The 8,299-nt window shown below is 38.7% G+C and overlaps 1 non-coding gene across 1 annotated transcript; it reads right to left on the bottom strand.

The window, feature by feature from the left end:
• Positions 1-2,926: 2,926 nt before the first annotated feature.
• Positions 2,927-3,034, bottom strand: LOC112788760 (small nucleolar RNA R71). Its single transcript, XR_003196109.1, has one exon. It is a non-coding gene; the product is annotated as a small nucleolar RNA R71 (small nucleolar RNA).
• Positions 3,035-8,299: the final 5,265 nt, after the last annotated feature.

Below are 8,299 nucleotides of genomic sequence, written 5' to 3'. Positions count from 1 at the left end.
AGATGAATAGCCGTGCCATGACAGGGTGCGTGAGCATATTATTCACTGAGAGGAGGGGATGTAGCCACTGACAACGGTGATGCCCTTGCATAAAGCCAGCCATGGAAAGGAGTAAGACTGATTAGATGAAGATAGCAGGAAAGCAGAGGTTCAGAGGAACGAAAGCATCTCCATTCGCTTATCTGAAATTCCTATCAATGAATTACATAAGTGTCTCTATCCCTATTCTATTATTTATAATTCGAAAACCACATAATTATTTTATATCCGCCTGACTGAGATTTACAAGGTGACCATAGCTTGCTTCATACCAACAATCTCCGTGGGATTCGACCCTTACTCACGTAAGGTATTACTTGGACGACCCAGTGCACTTGCTGGTTAGTTGTATCGAAGTTGTGACAGACAATAAAACTAGATCAGAGTACCAGGCCTTTGATGCCATGGATATGTATCACAATTTCGTGCATCAAGTTTTTGGCGCCGTTGCCGGGGATTGTTCGAGTTTGGACAACTGACGGTTCATCTTGTTGCTCAGATTAGGTAATTTTCTTTTTGTTTTCTTTTCTTTTTCAAAAATAATTTCAAAAATCTCTTATCTGTTTTCGAAAAAAAATAATAAAAAGGTTTTCAAAAATTTATTCAAAATTTTTAAAGAATGAATTCTAGTGTTTCATGAAGCATGTTGAAGCCTGGCTGGCTGTAAAGCCATGTCTAAATTCATTTGGACTGAGGCTTGCAATTTGTTATCAAGAGCAATTTAGTTGTTGCTCATCCACCTGCTGCTGATCCATGATCATCTGCTGAAGCTTGGCTGGCCATTGGCCATGTCTAGTGTTTTGGACTGGAGCTTTCTTTGAAAGCTTGGCTGGCTAGTGAGCCATGTCTAATTCCTGGACTGAAGCTTTAGACTAACATGGCAAGATTCCTGGAATTCATATTAAAAATTTTGGAGTCCTCATTTTCCTTTTTCAATTAATTTTCGAAACAAAAAAAAATCCAAAAAAAAAATTTAGAAAATCATAAAAATCAAAAATATTTTTCTGTTTCTTGTTTGAGTCTTGAGTCATATCATAAGTTTGGTGTCACTTGCATATGCATCTTGCATTTTTTCGAAAATTTCATGCATTCATAGTGTTCTTCATGATCTTCAAGTTGTTCTTGGTAAGTCTTCTTGTTTGATCTTGATGATTTTTTGTTTTGTGTCTTTTCATGTTTATCATATGCATTCTTGAATTCTTAGTGCGTAAGCATTAAAGAATTCTAAGTTTGGTGTCTTGCATGTTTTCTTTGCATTAAAAATTTTTCAAAATTGTGTCTATGATGTTCATCTTGACATTCAAAGTGTTCTTGGTGTTCATCTTGACATTCATAGCATTCTTGCATGCATTCATTGTTTTGATCTAAAAATTTCATGCATTGCATCTTTTTAGTGTTTTTCTCTTGCATCATAAAAATTCAAAAATAAAAAAAAATATCTTTCCCTTTTTCTCTCATCAAATTCGAAAATTGAGTTGACTTTTTCAAAAATTTTTAAAAATCAAGTAGTTTCTTATGAGTCAAATCAAATTTTCAATTTGAAAATCTTATCTTTTTCAACATCTTTTTCAAAAATCAAATCTTTTTCAAAATTATTAGTTATTTTCGAAAATTTCAAAAATATTTTTCAAAAATATTTTTCTTATTTTTATACCAAATTTTCGAAAATAACATGATCAATTAATGTTTTGATTCAAAAATTTGAAGTTTGTTACTTACTTGTTAAGAAAGATTCAAACTTTAAGTTCTAGAATCATATCTTGTGATTTCTTACGAATCAAGTCATTAATTGAGATTTTAAAAATCAAATCTTTTTCAAAACTAATTTCAATCATATCTTTTCAAAAATATCTTCTTATCTTATCTTTTTCAAAAATATCTTTTCAAAAATATCTTTTCTAACTTCCTAGCTTCTTATCTTTTCAAAATTTGTTTCAACTAACTAACTAACTTTTTGTTTGTTTCTTAACTTTTTCAAAACCACCTAACTAACTCTCTCTCTCTCATTTTTCGAAAATATCTTTCCCCTTTTTCAAAATTTCTTTTTAATTTATTAATTAATTTAAATTTTAAATCTTAATTTTCGAAAAATACTAACAATTTTCAAAAACCAATTTTCAAAAATCACTAACTCCTTTTCAAAAATAATTTTCGAAAATTCCCTCCTTCTCTCTCATCCTATTCTATTTATTCATTCATTAACTAACATCTCTTCCTCACATCATCACCAAATTCAAACCCCCTCTTCTATCTGTGTTCGAAATTCTTCTTCTTTTCTTCTACTAACAATAAGGATCCTCTTTACTATGACATAGAGGGTTCCTCTTCTTTTCTTTTTCTCTTCTCTTTCTTATGAGCAGGGACAGAGAAAAAGGCATTCTTGTTGAAGCTGATCCAGAACCTGAAAGGACTCTGAAGAAAAAAATTAAGAGAAGCTAAATTACAACAATCCAGAGACAACTTGATTGAAAATTTCGAACAAGTAAAGGAGATGGCAGCCAAACCCAACAACAATGCAAGGAGAATGCTTGGTGACTTCACTGCACCTAATTCCAATTTACATGGAAGAAGCATCTCCATTCCTGCCATTGGAGCAAACAACTTTGAGCTGAAACCTCAATTAGTTTCTCTGATGCAGCAGAACTGCAAGTTTCATGGACTTCCATCTGAAGATCCTTTTCAGTTCTTAACTGAATTCTTGCAGATATGTGATACTGTTAAGACTAATGGAGTAGATCCTGAAGTCTACAGGCTCATGCTTTTCCCTTTTGCTGTAAGAGACAGAGCTAGATTATGGTTGGATTCTCAACCAAAAGACAGCCTGAACTCTTGGGATAAGCTGGTCACGGCTTTCTTAGCCAAGTACTTTCCTCCTCAAAAGCTGAGCAAGCTTAGAGCTGATGTTCAAACCTTTAGACAGAAAGAAGGTGAATCCCTCTATGAAGCTTGGGAAAGATACAAACAGTTGACCAAAAAGTGTCCTTCTAACATGCTTTCAGAATGGACCATCCTGGATATATTCTATGATGGTTTATCTGAGCTACCAAAGATGTCACTGGACACTTCTGCAGGTGGATCCATTCACCTAAAGAAAACGCCTGCAGAAGCTCAAGAACTCATTGACATGGTTGCTAATAACCAGTTCATGTACACTTCTGAAAGGAATCCTGTGAGTAATGGGACGCCTATGAAGAAGGGAGTTCTCGAAGTTGATACTCTGAATGCCATATTGGCTCAGAATAAAATATTGACTCAGCAAGTCAATATGATCTCTCAGAGTCTGCATGGAATGCAAGCTGCATCCAACAGTACTCAAGAGGCATCTTCTGAAGAAGAAGCCTATGATCCTGAGAACCCTGCAATAGCAGAGGAAAATTACTTAGGTGAACCTTATGGAAACACCTATAACTCATCATGGAGAAATCATCCAAATTTCTCATGGAAGGATCAAAAGCCTCAACAAGGCCTTAATAATGGTGGAAGAAACAGGTTTAGCAATAGCAAGCCTTTTCCATCAACCACTCAGCAACAGACAGAGAACTCTGAACAAAATGCTTCTAATTTAGCAAATCTAGTCTCTGATCTATCTAAGGCCACTGTAAGTTTCATGAATGAAACAAGGTCTTCCATTAGAAATTTGGAAGCACAAGTGGGCCAGCTGAGTAAAAGGATCACTGAAATCCCTCCTAGTACTCTCCCAAGCAATACAGAAGAGAACCCAAAAGGAGAGTGCAAGGCCATTGACATAAGCGCCATGGCCGAACCTGTGAGGAGAGGAGAGGACGTGAATCCCAAGGAGGAAGACCTCCTGGGACGTCCAGTGATCAATAAGGAGCTTCCCTCTGAGGAACCAAAGGACTCTGAGGCTCATCTAGAGACCATAGAGATTCCATTGAACCTCCTTATGCCCTTCATGAGCTCTGATGAGTATTTCTCTTCTGAAGAGAATGAGGATGTCACTGAAGAGCAAACTGCCAAGTTTCTTGGTGCAATCATGAAGCTGAATGCCAAATTATTTGGCATTGATACCTGGGAAGTTGAACCTCCCTTGTTCATCAATGAACTAAGTGATCTGGATCAACTGACATTGCCTCAGAAGAAACAGGATCCTGGAAAGTTCATAATACCCTGTACCATAGGCACCATGATCTTTAAGGCTCTATGTGACCTTGGTTCAGGAATAAACCTCATGCCCCTCTCTGTAATAGAGAAACTGGGAATCTATGGGGTGCAAGCTGCTAAAATCTCACTAGAGATGGCAGACAGCTCAAGAAGACAGGCTTATGGACAAGTAGAAGATATATTAGTAAAGGTTAAGGGCCTTTACATACCTACTGATTTCATAGTCCTGGATACTGGAAAGGAAGATGATGAATCCATCATCCTAGGAAGACCTTTCCTGGCCACAGCAAGAGCTGTGATTGATGTTGACAGAGGTGAAATATTCCTTCAATGGAATGAGGATACCCTTGTGTTTAAAACCCAAGGATCTCCCTCTGCAACCATGGAGAGGAAGCAGAAAAAGCTTCTCTCCAAGCAGAGTCAACCAGAGCCCCCACAGTCAAACTCTAAGTTTGGTGTTGGGAGGCCACAACCAAACTCTAAGTTTGGTGTTGAACTCCCATATCCAAACTCTAAGTTTGGTGTTGGAAAGTATCAACAAAGCTCTGCACATCTGTGAGGCTCCATGAGAACCCACTGTCAAGCTATTGACATTAAAGAAGCGCTTGTTGGGAGGCAACCCAATGTTTATTTATCTAACTCTATTATCATTGTTTTTCATGTTTTCTTAGGTTCATGATCATGTGGAGTCACAAAATAAATATAAAAATTGAAAACGGAATAAAAAAATAGCAGAAGAAAAATCACACCCTGGAGGAGGATCTGTCTGGCGTTCAGCGCCAGAACAGAGCATGGTTCTGGCGCTGAACGCCCAAAATGGGCAGCTTTTGGGCGCTGAACGCCAGAACAGGCATGGTTCTGGCATTCAACGCTAGAAATGGCACACAGATGGGCGTTGAACGCCCAAAATGGCCACCAACCTGGCGCTGAACGCCCAGAGTTGTGTACAAAGGCATTTTTACATGCCTAATGGGTGCAGGGATGTAAATACCTTGACACCTCAGGATCTGTGGACCCCACAGGATCCACTCAGGATCTGTGGACCCCACAGGATCCCCACCTACCTCCACTCACTTCTTCTCACCACTCTCTTTCACACAACCCCATAAACACTCTTCCCTAAAAAAAACCCCTCACCAATCACCTCAATCTCTCTTCCCCACTAAACCTTCACCACTCACATCCATCTCCTCTTCCCCATAAACCTACCTCATAAACTCCACCTACCTTCAAAATTCAAAACCAATTTCCCACCCAAACCCACCCATATGGCCGAACCTTAACCCCCCTCCCTTCCCTATATAAAGACCTCCATTCTTCATCAAATTCACACAACACACCCCTCTACACTCTCCTTGGCCGAAACCACATCTCCCACTCCATATTTCTTCTTGTTCTTCTTCTATTCTTTTGTTTATTGCTCGAGGGCGAGCAATATTCTAAGTTTGGTGTGGTAAAAGCATAGCTTTTTTGTTTTTCCATTACCATTGATGGCACCCAAGACCGGAGAATCCTCTAGAAGAGGAAAAGGGAAGACAAAAGCTTCCACATACGAGTCATGGGAGATGGAAAGATTCATCTCCAAAGCCCATCAAGACCACTTCTATGATGTTGTGGCCAAGAAGAAGGTGATCCCTGAGGTCCCCTTCAAACTCAAAAGAAATGAGTATCCGGAGATCCGACATGAAATTCAAAGAAGAGGTTGGGAAGTTCTAACAAATCCCATCCAACAAGTCGGCATCCTAATGGTTCAAGAGTTCTATGCCAATGCATGGATCACCAAGAACCATGATCAAAGTAAGAACCCGGATCCAAAGAACTATGTTACAATGGTTCAGGGGAAATACTTAGATTTTAGTCCGGAAAATGTGAGGTTGGCATTCAACTTGCCATACATGGAAGAGAACGCACGCCCCTACACAAGAAGAGTCAACTTTGATCAAAGGTTGGACCAAGTCCTTATGGACATATGTGTAGAAGGAGCTCAATGGAAGATTGACTCCAAAGGCAAGCCGGTTCAACTAAGAAGATTGGACCTCAAGCCTATAGCTAGAGGATGGTTGGAGTTTATTCAATGCTCAATCATTCCCACTAGCAACCGGTCTGAAGTTACTATAGACCGGGCCATCATGATCCATAGCATCATGATTGGAGAAGAGGTGGAAGTTCATGAGATTATACCTCAAGAACTCTACAAGGTGGCTGACAAGTCCTCCACTATGGCAAGGTTAGCCTTCCCTCACCTCAATTGCCACCTATGCAATTCAGCTGGGATTGACATAGAGGGAGATATCCTCATTAAAAAGGACAAGCCCATCACTAAGAAAAAGATGGAGCAAGCAAGAGAGCCCACTCATAGAGCTCAAGAGGCGTATGAAGCTCATCACCATGAGATTCCGGAAATGCCTCAAATGCACTTTCCTCCACAAAACTATTGGGAGCACATCAACACCTCCCTAGAAGAATTGAGTTCCAATATGGGACAACTAAGGGTGGAACATCAAGAGCACTCCATCATGCTGCATGAAATAAGAGAAGATCAAAAGGCAATGAGGGAGGAGCAACAAAGACAAGGAAGAGACATAGAAGAGCTCAAGGACATCATTGGTTCCTCAAGAAGGAAACGCCACCATCACTAAGGTGGATTCATTCCTTGTTCTTGCTTTCTCTGTTTTTCGTTTTCTATATTATGGGCTTATCAATGTTTGTGCCTTTATTACATGATCATTAGTAGTTAGTAACTTTGTCTTAAAGTTATGAATGTCCTATGAATCCATCACCTCTCTTAAATAAAAACTGTTTTAATTCAAAAGAACAAGAAGTACATGAGTTTCGAATTTATCCCTGAACTTAACTTAATTATATTGATGTGGTGACAATGCTTCCTGTTTTCTGAATGTATGCTTGAACAGTGCATATGTCTTTTGAATTTGTTGTTTAAGAATGTTAAATATGTTGGCTCTTGAAAGAATGATGACTAGGAGACATGTTATTTGTTAATCTGAAAAATCATAAAAATGATTCTTGAAACAAGAAAAAGCAGCAAAGAACAAAGCTTGCAAAAAAAAAAATAGAAAGAAAAAGAAAAAGCAAGCAGAAAAAGCCAATAACCCATAAAACCAAAAGGCAAGGGCAAATAAAAAGGATCCCAAGGCTTTGAGCATTAGTGGATAGGAGGGCCTAAAGGAATAAAATCTTGGTCTAAGCGGCTAAACCAAGCTGTCCCTAACCATGTGCTTGTGGCGTGTAGGTGTCAAGTAAAAACTTGAGACTGAGCGGTTAAAGTCAAGGTCCAAAGCAAAAAAACAAAGAGTGTGCTTAAGAACCCTGGACACCTCTAATTGGGGACTTTAGCAAAGTTGAGTCACAATCTGAAAAGGTTCACCCAATTATGTGTCTGTGGTATTTATGTATTCGGTGGTAATACTGGAAAACAAAGTGCTTAGGGTCACGGCCAAGACTCATAAAGAAGTTGTGTTCAAGAATCATCATACTGAAGTTCCTATAGATGCCAATCATTCTGAACCTCAATGGATAAAGTGAGATGCCAAAACTATTCAAGAGGCAAAAAGCTATAAGTCCCGATCATTTGATTGGAGCTATGTTTCATTGATAGTTTGGAATTTATAGTATATTCTCTTCTTTTTATCCTATTTGATTTTTAGTTGCTTGGGGACAAGCAACAATTTAAGTTTGGTGTTGTGATGAGCGGATAATTTATACGCTTTTTGACATTGTTTTTAGTATGTTTTTAGTAGGATCTAGTTACTTTTAGGGATGTTTTCCTTAGTTTTTATGTTAAATTCACATTTCTGGACTTTACTATGAGTTTGTGTGTTTTTCTGTGATTTCAGGTATTTTCTGGCTGAAATTGAGGGACTTGAGCAGAAATCAGATTCAGAGGTTGAAAAAGGACTGCTGATGCTGTTGGATTCTGACCTCTCTGCACTCAAAGTAGATTTTCTGGAGCTACAGAACTCGAAATGGTGCGCTTCCAATTGAGTTGGAAAGTAGACATCCAGGGCTTTCCAGCAATATATAATAGTCCATACTTTGGCCAAGAATTGACGACGTAAACTGGCGTTCAACGCCAGCCTTCTGCCCAAATCTGGCGTCCAGCGCCAGAAAAGGATCCAAA

This window comes from Arachis hypogaea, chromosome 20, assembly GCF_003086295.3.
Source record: "Arachis hypogaea cultivar Tifrunner chromosome 20, arahy.Tifrunner.gnm2.J5K5, whole genome shotgun sequence".
Lineage (NCBI taxonomy): Eukaryota > Viridiplantae > Streptophyta > Magnoliopsida > Fabales > Fabaceae > Arachis > Arachis hypogaea.
The sequence above is the reverse complement of the archived record's forward strand: the minus strand, read 5'-3'. Positions and strand labels throughout refer to the sequence as shown.